This window comes from Aulonocara sp. 'chitande type north' Nkhata Bay, linkage group LG13, assembly GCF_057382095.1.
Source record: "Aulonocara sp. 'chitande type north' Nkhata Bay isolate Kocher_YH1m ecotype deep benthic linkage group LG13, A_spYH_male_GT1.1, whole genome shotgun sequence".
NCBI lineage: Eukaryota > Metazoa > Chordata > Actinopteri > Cichliformes > Cichlidae > Aulonocara > Aulonocara sp. 'chitande type north' Nkhata Bay.
In genome coordinates, this window is record NC_141356.1 from 27832099 (window position 1) to 27844352 (window position 12254).

Below are 12254 nucleotides of genomic sequence, written 5' to 3' on the forward strand. Positions count from 1 at the left end.
TCTCCCGTGCATGAATTTAATTTGGTAAGTGCACTGGACATATCACATTTCCTGCACTACAATTATCGAGGAATCGTAGCATAGTTTTAAAGAAAGTACTTTCCCCCCTTTCCTTTCGCCACTTCTTCTTGGACAACCCCCCAAGGTACTTCTATTGTCAGTCCTCTGCTGAGCTGTAACACTGCAGCTGCTGTCTCTTTACTGCTTTTGCATGCACAGGTCACTACATAAAACACTTAAGCAGCATTTAAAGGGAGAGTTAAGGCTACAGCTGTCAGTCAAAACGACAGAGCAGCTTAACATAACCGTCACTTTTATGTGTTCTCTGTGTAACTTAGGAGGCTATAATAGTGAGCAGCCATGGAGCTCTGTGTTCTCGGGCTCGGGGCTGTAGCTGCAATCAAAAACCTATTAATCAGACTGAGGAAATGGAACCAGCAGAGAAGCGAAGACAGAGTATCTTGTCCTATTTCACATGGACAAATACGAGATATTGTTACATGTTATTCATCCTGCTTGGCGGCTTTGAAGTAATCCACCAGCCGGGAAATGGAAGGTGATTTTTCATGAAGGCATAAATGAACATGAAGGGGATTAGGTGTCCGCTTGCATGTGCATGGACATATAATCACATGGGTATAAATAAAAAGGCACAAAACGACACACGAATGTATGTAACAATATTAAAAATAGATTGTGTGCAATGTTAGGATGTAGACAGAGCCGTGGAGTTCTAAACGTTCCTGGATAATTGTGATTATGTGTGCGACGTGTTTGACATGCTGGTTGTTTGGCCTGAAGGTATTTGCCTCTGGTACTCTGGTATTCTTAATAGGCCGTGTGCCTCCTGTGGGCTCACTAACAGCAGCGTGCATACGTCACAAATGTTCTCTGAGTAGGTGGCAGATGAATACGGGATGCAAATGATAAGAATGGTAGAAAAGGTAACCGAGAAGCACGGTCAACAACAGGTAACAAGAGAGAGGAGCAGAGGAGGGGAACAGATGATGCAGAGGAAAGACAAAGTAACAAGAGGTGCAGGAGAAAAATGAGCAGCCAGCTGAAGCCCCGTTTTCCAGAGCTGGCTTTTATTAGTGAATGTTACCACGCTCTGTTCCTCATTAACTCACCACAGCGTGGAGGTGCAGCAGAGGAAGAGTGGACTCTTTCCTGGAGGTTAGGCAATGCAGACTGAGTCTAAATTCATCCTCGGGACATCTCTCCACAAAACTAAGGTTACCATAACTCAAAAACAGCTTCTGATCTGATTGGTATTTCCTCACTGGGATTCACACCCGTTACTTGTGTAAAATATGAAATGTGTTATCTTAATCAGTGAGGCAAAGCTAAAGGATGACAAGTCCAGAAATCTTTATTTTTAGCTGCCTCTTGTCATCAGTGAGTGCTTTAGAGAAATTGTGCCATATAATTTTTAGGAATTTCAACCTTACGTTAATGCTGTACTTTATCTGTTATCATTTCTCTTTACAGCTAAACTCTTGGCCATGGCTGTCTGTGAGTGCTTTTGGTATAATACAATGCTTAGACAAAATTATACAATTGAACTGCATTTGTTAGGTCTGCATTTTACAGTACAGTTCTGATGGAATGTTTTGAAAATTACGTTCTAAGAAAGTCTAACGAGCTTCTAATGATGGAAAATCAGCATCCTGGCTGCTTTCCTGGCCTACTATTAGGCTAATATTACCCCACTGGGATTGAATTGTGACAGGTCTTAACCTGTATGGGAGTACAAGCATGAAGGAAGTATCGCCTACACACTCCACAGCACTCTGAACAAAACCCACTCTGCAGAGGGTATGCACAATATTTTCTTATGTGCTTTGACTTTAGTTTTCTATCTAATAAGCAACAAATGTCTAAGAAAATGAAAAATATGCAGGATTCTTGTTATCTGAGCTCAGTGTTTTACCAAATTACTTTGGATTTAGGGCTAAATCCAAAGTAATTTGGTATAATACTGGTTAAGTGTGGTTATTTGGGCTATAAAGAAATTATACATGGCTTTGAATTAGACCATTATTAAGGTGCAAGGTGTCTAATTAGGGTATTGTGGTTGTTTACAGTCTAATAAATAATGTTATTTCTTGATGCAAATTATGGCTTTTTATGTTTTATTAGTGCACCATATAGTAAATACAAATTTCTGTATGTTTAAACAGGAATTTTAATGGGAACAGCAAATATCCCAGCTTATGTTTCTCTCTCTTATACCTGCTATGCAATTGTCGTGAGAATCCCTACTGTGAAAGCTTGTAGCGCCGCAAGAAGACTACAAGTGGAAATCACAAATATTTATATTCCAAAAATCTTGTCCATAAACTACAAATTCTGCATATTTATGAAGCTACATCATTTCAATCTCAAAATCTCCCACTTTCATTTTATAAGCATGAAAAACTCCAGATGTTTTGGAACCAAATAGATTATGTCATTATTTTATTTTTTCCGCAAGGTATTCCAGTAAATGAAAGCAAAATGAAAGTGATTCATTTTTGTTTATTGTAGCCCAACATGCTATTGTCATGAAGTGGAAGGAAATCCAAAATCCTGCAAGCAGAAGACATCAAAGGGATGTCTTTAATAGGATTTACACATATATACTTAGAGTATGATCATTTTTTTTATGCATTTCCTAATGGACTTTTCAGAGTAGGTCAAAAATTTAGGTCAGGATTACTCAGCATCTTTTGTGTGAAAGTGCGGTAGCATATTCAGTTTTTTCTTCTTAATAATAAAAAATCATCACTATGATTTATCTAATGTAAGTGTTTTATCAGATAACATATGTCATATCTTCTAAAAAACAACAACAACAACCATAAAAACACAATTGCATAAGGAGGGCTGTCTTACAAAGCTGCAAAAGCATCACATACATGTAATCTGATTATGGGGTCTTTTAAGTAGGCACATCAGCTGTTACAAGTGCTCTTTTCGGGTTTCTCAACATGTGGTCTGAGCACCTCTGCAAGCCTGACTGTTGTTTTTTGCTTTCAAAAGTCATAAAGTGCTCGCCTGTTACACACATGCATTAAAGAATCGGTGTTCAGGCAGGTGTTGCTAAACACTGCGTATAACAGAAAACTTTCATTGGGAGTTAATTTGTTTCTGCAACAGGATTACACACTCTGAAGATCCCTCACCACTCCTGAATGAAAACAAAAAAAGGCTATAGGGTGTCAGTGAAATAAGATGCCAGCACCATACAAAGGAACAAATGACAGATGAAAAATATAGTCCAATTTAAGCTTGTGACTTGCCAAACCCGCAGCGGGACGTCCCAAAAAGCTCTAACGTCTCTGTTGTTCCTCTCTAGGCTATTTTTTCACGGTGAGGGAAAAAAGACCAATATTGTGTGGTTTACATGGCTTAGCAGCTTGTTCACAAATATACCTCTTCTCTTCTCCCCCTTTCCTCTCTTTTCCTCATCCATCTTCTCTAAATTGTTCTGCAGCGACAATGACTTCACACTCCTGTAAAAGCCTTTTGACTGCACAGAACTGAGCGATGGTTTTTCTCATTGCACAAATAGTCCGTCTGTTAAAAGGTCCACGCATTTGAGGACTATGTGAGCATATGAAGTGGAACCAAGAGAGGCTTTTTTAAAATTCTAATCGAATTCACAACAATTATGCGAGTCTGGAATTAGAATTAGCTTACAACTGAGATAGACTTTCATGTTTTTCTGCCCTCTTTGTGAAGTTACTTCTATTAGCGTGTTTTCCCGGTTTTGCTGTATGACAACTGCATAAACACAGAACGGTTCAATCATGTAGCACTGCCAAAGCTATTGTTAGCTGCACAAACTGATGGAAAAAAAAGAGAACAGAGCCGTTCCCACACATATTTTAAGTATCTATTGTAGAGTATCTGTTTATGTCACAACATCCACTCTGTTTGTTTAAAAAACAATGAGAAAAGCCTTCGATGGAAACAAAAAATGTTTTGTCATTATGAGTTTTTATTTATTTAATATAAACTGATTTATATTTGTGTGCACAGAGGTTCCCAGTGGCTTTGTTTCTGTACCCTAACAAGTCTCTGTTAACCCCAGACTCTTCAGACAAAAGCAGCTTTGTGTCTGAGCGCTGTATGTGCAGTGAAAAGGTTTTCGGGAGGTGAATGTGAAATAAGGTTCTCCCCTTTCTTCTTTTTCGACTTGGTCTTTCACTTCCTTACTTTACAAATGTATGGGTGCCATTACCAGGGAATCAAGGCCATTCAGGAGGTGCACAGTGGTCCAAAAGCAGTGATAATCCACTGTTCAGATGTTGGCTGGCCGTTGAAATGCGAGCCCACTTTGACTGAAACTGTATGTCTTCCTTTCTGTGTGCTGGTGTGGCAGCTATTCAGCAGCTGTGGCTTTCCCTCGAATCCAATTAAAGAGGACACAGAGAATAAAAATACAGAGACCAATCAGAAGAGAAAGAAACCTCTGCTTAGCCTCCATCTCACACCACTTTAGAGAGCTTGTGCTCTTTGGGGTTTTTTTGGTCATAACACTCAGTAATGATCATATAAGCATGAGCCACTTTTGCCTTTATTATGTGGCAATGACAGAGCACAACATGACTTACAAACACACTCAGGTACAAAAGCTGAGACTTGGAGCTATATGGCTCTAATTCTGGGGGTTTTCTGCAAATCTTAACTGCGCTTTAAAAGCGTGGGCCAGCAAACATGTGAAGGGTTTACTACAAGGCACCCTGCTGTGAACATACATGCATTAAAATGTCTGCTTTCCAGACCTCCCTAGCAATCACAGCAGGCCTCAACATTTAAATAATAATTAGGAATGGGAGCAGCATTTGGTTTGTTTCAATGGACAAGCCAAACTTGCATCATTAACATGTGGCAATTTAAAAAATTGCAGGTTAGAATTTAGTACCTAAATACAACCCTCTGTGCTAAACTGTCTCCTTGATGCATGACTTCCTTTCTATATTTTACTGTGATCCTTTCAACCTGCTGCTTTTCCTCTCCTCGTGCTAAATCACTCTTATCAGAGGCTGGTTAGCAGGTCTGTGTCGTGCTGTGATTTTGATAAGAGATGTCTTCTTCCCAGGCCTCCAATAGACCACCATAAAGTGAGCCTTTATTGACTACCTGCTGTCTGTTGGCCTGGCCAGACCTGGGGACCCGCAGGGGGCTTCTGGTTAGTAAGAAGCTATCTTAAACCTTATAAAAATCTGATAACATGAGAGGAAATTAAGGCTAGAGGAAGAGGGGGTAGAACCGACTTTTTTTCTGTCACATTTTAACACATATAGTAGTTGTAAAAGGATTAAACAGAGATAAAAGAAGCTTTTGAACTGTGGTGCAGGCCTGTGACTCTATATGTGACCAAATGAAATAACACAGAGCTACATGGGTGAATGGTTAATTATCTGCTGTGTTTCTTAGCAAGTAGAGACTGGTTGTTAAATGGGATCTCTGGTGTTTGCAACACTGTAATGATTGAGTGTGTTAATTAAACCTGAAATTATAATGTGAACATTTGTGTTTGGGTAATCTCCTTGTACTCATTATTGCTAAGAGTCAAATGAGAAGACCGATACCACCTGCTATCCGTCAACTATGATCCTGCAGCCAGCAGCAAGTTGGCTTGACTAAAGGACTGGAAGCAGCAGAAAAGAGCAGCTCTGACTCTGTCCAAAAGTAACATAGTTCACCTTTATACACCTCGGTAGCTGCCTAATTTTATGTTTGTTTAATCATCCTCTTTCTTTTTTCTTTTGGCTTCTCCATTTAGAAATGGCCAAAGCAGATCATCTGTCTCCGTCTCACCCTATCGCTTGCATCCTCCTCTGTCACACCAATCCTCTGCATGTCCTCCTTCAATGCATCCATGAATTATCCATGTGGTCTTTCTCTTTTCCTCCTGCCTGACAGCTACAGATTCAACACCCTTTGTTTAATACATACACGATCCCGCCTCTGCGTATATCCAAACCGCCCCAGCCGTTCCTCTCTGATTTTGGCTCCAACCTGAGCAACCTGAGCTGTTCCTCAGCCACATCTCCTTTTTGTTAGTGTCACAATTGCCAAAGCATACATCATAGCAGGGCTCACTACCACCTTGTAAACCTTTCCTTTCATTCACTTGCTGCTATCCTTCTGCCACACATCTCCCTTGACACTCATCTCCCCCCACTCCACCCCGTCTGCACTCTTTTCTTCACCTCGCTTGTGCAATGCCCGTCGTTTTGGATGGTTGATCCCAGGTATTTACGTCAGGTATCTACTCCTTTCACCTCTCATTTACACACAGGCTTCTGCTGACTTTCACTCATGACGCCACCTCTCCAGACTCTCTTTTACTGGATCTCTTTTCACACTGCAGGTCACAATGTTGTCTGTTTAAATCAGATAAAAAATTAAAAACAAACTTAATTTTGCTGGGGGCCATGGATCAGTAAATCCCTAGTTGACTGTTTCTACTTATTACAAAAAGCTTCTGGCTGTAGCTTTATATTTCTACAGATAAATTTTCATTTGGCTCTTGATGTGGAGCTGTTACTTTATATTGTAAGTATACGGGACATACAATGGAGAATGGAGTCATAGTTCCATTCATAATCTTACCATAATTACCAAATCCCTCTTTCATCAGAATAGGCATAAAAATCATTTTGATAAAGGCATGACGGCTTCTTCTGTAAGAAATTAGGAAACTTCCTTTATTCTGGTTCCATGTTTGCGGTCGAGACTCTACTTGGCAGTTTCTGCTGTTCTGAAATATTAAGTGTCCCATCCATGCATTTCATTTCTAGGTTTTAAACTCTATCTCGATTGGCATGTCTGTCGGGCGTCTGCCACAGGGCTCTAGTATGATATGTTAGTGATACTCCCTGAGGGTAAATAGTTCATATTTGCGCAGCTGGACCAGGCTGCTTAGAAAGACATAGAAGACAACTAAACATTAATTTAGACCCTATTAACGTTCTACTTCAGTTCGCGTTGAGGGAGATAGTTTCGACTCCTAACAAACACAGAGGGCAGCATTTGTTTCTTATTGAGGTGATCTTTCCTCCATGAAATCAGAATCTCCACGCTGGACTCGGCCACACATTTTTTTAGGATGAAAAAAAAAGCAATGCTCGAACTTCAGTTTGTTCTTTCACGCTCAAATATTTGCCCACATGTCAAGCTGTGAGTGGTTAAGCATCTGAGGCAGGACTGTTTTTGTCTGCATGTGTTATGATATTGTGGAAGAGGTAATTATTTTTCCCTTTAATTGAATCTGTCTGTGGCTTAATGGAGTGATCCTGTTGGATTAGGCTGGTTTCCTGTCCCACCTTGTTCTCTCAGTTACATGCACTCCACTCAAGTGGTTATGGCTTATACTGTAAACGAGGTTCTTTAAGACAAATGCCATCAAAATGTAGCCTTCACACAGATAAAGATTGAGGCTGGAATCAGACATATAAACCTAGCTCATTGCTTAGTGATGCTGGTTAAATGGGCTCTGCAGGAGACCAAAACATTGGTTTCTGTACATAAGTAACTATGTTCTTCTAGTGGTAGTTTAAACCAAACACTTGTGTCACCTAGATAGATGTGTGTGTATGCGTGTGTGTGTCTGTGTGGGTCTCAGGAACAAATGCTTGCTGTGAATTTATCTGTCTGGCTTTCGTTTAGGCTGTGGTCATGGATTCCTAAGGGAAGCATCCCAAACACAGGGTCAATTTGTGGAACAAATCTTCTGTTTTTCACCTAAAACAGAATTGTTTGTTTCTCTTTGCATGTGGCCTCCGCCAAGCGTGGGCGATGATCTACATCAAGAGTTCCAACTTAAAAAGGCAAAAAAGGGTGGAAACAGTTGCTCATCACATGAATAAACTAGGACACCATTAAAAAAAAAGGTCCCTCTATCTGATTGCCTGTTTCCCACTTATCAGTGAAAAGTTGCTTTCTAGAAACAACAGCTGCAATTTGTACTGTGACGCATATTCAAAAGAAAATAAACATTTTGTCAAACACTAATTGCAATTATTGTGCTCAACATAAAATGGGAACGCTCACAGACTCATTAATAAAGTATGCCGCAGTTTATGATGTGAAGCAGTGTGCTTGGCCAATCATTTCTAATCAAGCTCGCTCTGTTTGTGTTACGATGCTGATAAACTGCTTTTTGTCCTGAAAAAAAAAAAAAAGCCACGAAAAATTGACTGCATAAAAAAGGCTTTGCAATCATTTCTCGCTGTGTTTTTATTCTGCATGTGACAAATCAGTTAACACATGTGTTTTCATAAGACAATCCATGACCTGTGCGTTAGTAAGCGCACGTCTGGCACATGTTGGAGTGTGTGTAAGGAAAGGAGGGGCTGTCTGCAAGCATCAATGCTGTAACTGTTAAAAAATAATGTCTGCATGTATGTTACTAAAGAGAATGAGTGAAACCTGTCATTTATTTTGCTCTGTTTGCTTTCTTTTCCTCTTGTGCTTAAGTGATTATTTAAATGTGTAATGTTTGCTTTGCCATTTTAACTGCGTCAGCTATGGTGTATTATATTTTATTCTAACTTTAAGTAAGGAAGAAAGTACACCTCTTTTATGGCAGCGTTCAGTCAAGATGCCAAAGCTCAGAACTGCTGACGGCAAACCTTCAGCTGTAATCCCACATCATGTTTGGATCAATCATTCATCTTTTTCAGCTGCCAGAGGCCAAAGTGTTAGAGGTGAGGACCGCAAGCATATATCGTTATTCGACCTTCATCAACCAAAGCGACCGTGAAATTTGGACAAGGTGCAGCATCGAGATAACTTGGCAGCTGCAAATTTTTTCCCAAAATGTGGTATGTGATATCGAATTAAACCTTCCATTTTCATTTAGGTCAACAGAAGCATCAGAGGAAAGTTATTGTATTTTTATTATAAAAGTATCCTATAAATCTTATGTTTATGCTGAAATTAAGGAGAATAGCGTTCTAGAAAAAAAGCTTTAACTGTTTTAAATAAGTTCAATTATAAAGCTAAGAATTATTACATATAAAAGTTGCTATGTGAACATTGTTGTCATGGTCCTTCAGTCCTCTCTGGCTGTCTGCTCCAGGTTTGCTTTCTTTGTCTGTCTCCTTTAGTTTTCTCTCTCTCCTCTCTTCTCTATCTGTGCTCGTTTGTTTATGTCTGTGTTCATAGGCAGGTGGTTCCCACCTAAGGCCGAACGCAACTGCAATAATCAACCACCTGTTCCAGATGAGTTCATTCTGACTGTGTATTTCCTCTGCATAGATCCCTGGATTTCCCTCCGTGGTGGGTGGTGAACCAAAACCCTGAGTTTGAGAGAGAGAGAGAGTTTTACCCGTAAATATAGGATGAGTGGATTCCCTCCCTTGACCCCTTGGAGCATTATTCCTTTTTTGCATTGTGTCTGCAAATATATTTATTCACTGTAAATAAACAGTGAATCTTCCAATCTCCCCATTAACCTTGACAACTGTCACGTTAGTGTATCATTATACAAATAGTAATATGTAACTAAATAACACAATCCATGAGTACTTAGCTTATTTGTCTGGTTAATTGTGGCTAACTGTCAATGTGTTTTCTGAAATGTCAACTTCAATCCTTGTACTGAGAGAAAGTTTTGCACACCTGTAACAAATGCTGAAAAAGGTCATTATGATTTAATCAGTGATCTTCTAGATGCAGCTGTAATTTGGCACGTAAGGAGGATTTAAGAGTACATGTGTTAAAGTTGACAAATTCAAGGAAAACCACTAAGTGCCTGCCAAAGCAGTTTCAGCGTGCAACGGTGCTTATACTACATGCCTTTTGAGCTCTACTTAAGGGATGGAATACCATCAAAAACAATTATCTTATGTTTTACAGATACTGGAATCAATTGCACTCTCTGGCACATTGGTCCAACATCACTCTTTCATACAGGCTGCCAAAGCCACATCATCTAATTTGCACATTTTCCTAAACCTTTGGGTGAAAGGGGTGATTGTCATGCTGGTAAAGGACATTTCTATTATGATAGAAATATTTCATCACAGAAAAGGGGGATTGTTTAAAACACTTTGATGTGCAGTAAACCTTTTTTCTGAGGGGACAAGTGTACCCAAAACATACCAGCAAAATCCCTCCCCAAAGCAAAACAAAGCCATTGGATCATTTCCCTGCTGAGCTTGTGTGTAAGTGCTGTTTAGGTTGTCAAATTTGCTAATCCTCTGTACCTGTTGGCTTTTAAGTTTTTGTTTATTGCTCTTACATTTTAAAACTCAGGGCGTCAGGCTGGCTTTGCTGAATCGCACATCATCTGCCAACCATAACCCGATGAAGAGCAGAGGAAATATTAAAAGACATCAGGTGTTCATATCATTTGGAAAACTCACTTTTGAAAACAAGGAGATTTCTTTAAGGCAGGTGAAATTCAGAGGTGGTTAAACTGTTTTGTAAGCTTTGGGTGAAAGAGTAGCTTAAATTGTATTTTCCTTTTAACGGAAACTACTCTTACTTAAAACATTTCTCTTATAAAGATGCCATTTGACAACCTCCTGCTGTACCCTTAAAGTCGTGCTTCGGTGACCATTAGAATACGTTCTGTGTTTCACTAACTCTCACTAACTTCTGATGTCCGGTTATTTTGTTTTGGAAGCAGGCCTGAAAAATGACAGAAATCCTGTAGTTCAGAAAAGAGAAACAAGGGTTACCCCTGGTGGGCATCCAAGCAGAAAATAATTAATGTAATGCCATCCACCTCTAGGAATTTACACCTTCCACTCTGGGATAACCAATTACAGAAACAATTACAGTCATCACTACTGAAGTTATTACAACAGAAACATGTTTCTTCATATTTATTTACATTTAGGGCATGCCAGGGTCTTGTGTTCGGTTGCTGTGTGTGGTTAAGTATAAACACAGACATCATGCATGACTTATTGCTTTGCTGAGTATTTTCCATTTAACAAATGAGCCCTGGCTGAAAGGGACCCCGGGGATCTCTCACCTCATGCTCACCACTTCCAGTAACCCTGGAAATGAAGGCTTTACATTTTCACACTTTGCAGGCACTCATCATGAAATCCCTCTGACCTCACACTTAACCTTTCACCACTCAAGCTGATCATTTCAGCTTCTACCCTAACCTTTCACTCAGACCCCCACAAGCATCCAACATTTTACCAATATGTTTAAGACACTGGCCCTTTCTATTAAGTAATGTTGCTATAGCAACTGACCTGAGCAAAGATGACCCCCTGATGATGTCAGGGTCGCAAGGTGGTTTCCTTGCATTTACACGCATGTCTCACCTCACAGTGAGGGTTGAAATGGAGCCTTGACCCTGCTGACGAAGTGCTTCTGTGTGGTCGGACCGGGTCACAGGTTCAGCTCGAAGTTGCGAAAGGTCGAACACGAATGGCGTCGGTGTCAGTGTTATACATACTGGCACTGGAGTATACAGGCACTGGAAACTCCTCTATCATCATTAAATTCTGTTTTCAACATCAATTTTAGCTTCTAAGAGGTTTTTGGTGTTTATTGATTTAAAAATGAAATATTAAGTTCACCTTGTTTTCTGTTATTTAATTCAAAGTCCATCTGTTCTCACTCGGAGCTCGTTAGTGCATCCCGTTATGGAATCAGACTAGCTGAGTACATTCTTCCTGTGTGTCCTCACACATGAGTCTGCTGTGATTTATGTACATGACAGGTGCTTAACAAATATACACTCAGGACGAGCTGTAGCCATCATTCCCATAAAGTCAAAGTCGTAGTCATAAACCTTTGCTCCCCTTTCATTTGGACAAAGTTTTTTGTGGATGCCAGAATAAACGAGTTCTACATTTCTGTCATTGAATATGCCTATTCTCATAACACCAAAGAGAGTTACTTTTCCTAAGCAATCATTTCAGTTCATGTTTTGGGAATTAAAAGTCTGGCCAACATCCACAGCACGCAGAGGGAATTCAGTTGAACTGCACCCCATTGGCCACATTATGTTTGACTAGTTTTTTCTGATATACTGATAAAGTTAAGAAATCTTTCTCATTATGATGCTTGACTCCAGACTTGCTACCTCACAAAATGTCATGTTTCTCTAGCGTGTACGCATATGTGTGAAAGTATAAGCATGCAAACTTTGGAGCAGCTGGCGCAATCTTCTTGGGCTGTCCTTGATTGGGGCCTCCTCTCATTGGTACCATTGGGCAACCAGCTGTGGTTAGCAAAACGCAGCAGCATGGAAGCACTTAAAGCTAAGGGATGGCCCTCACCCT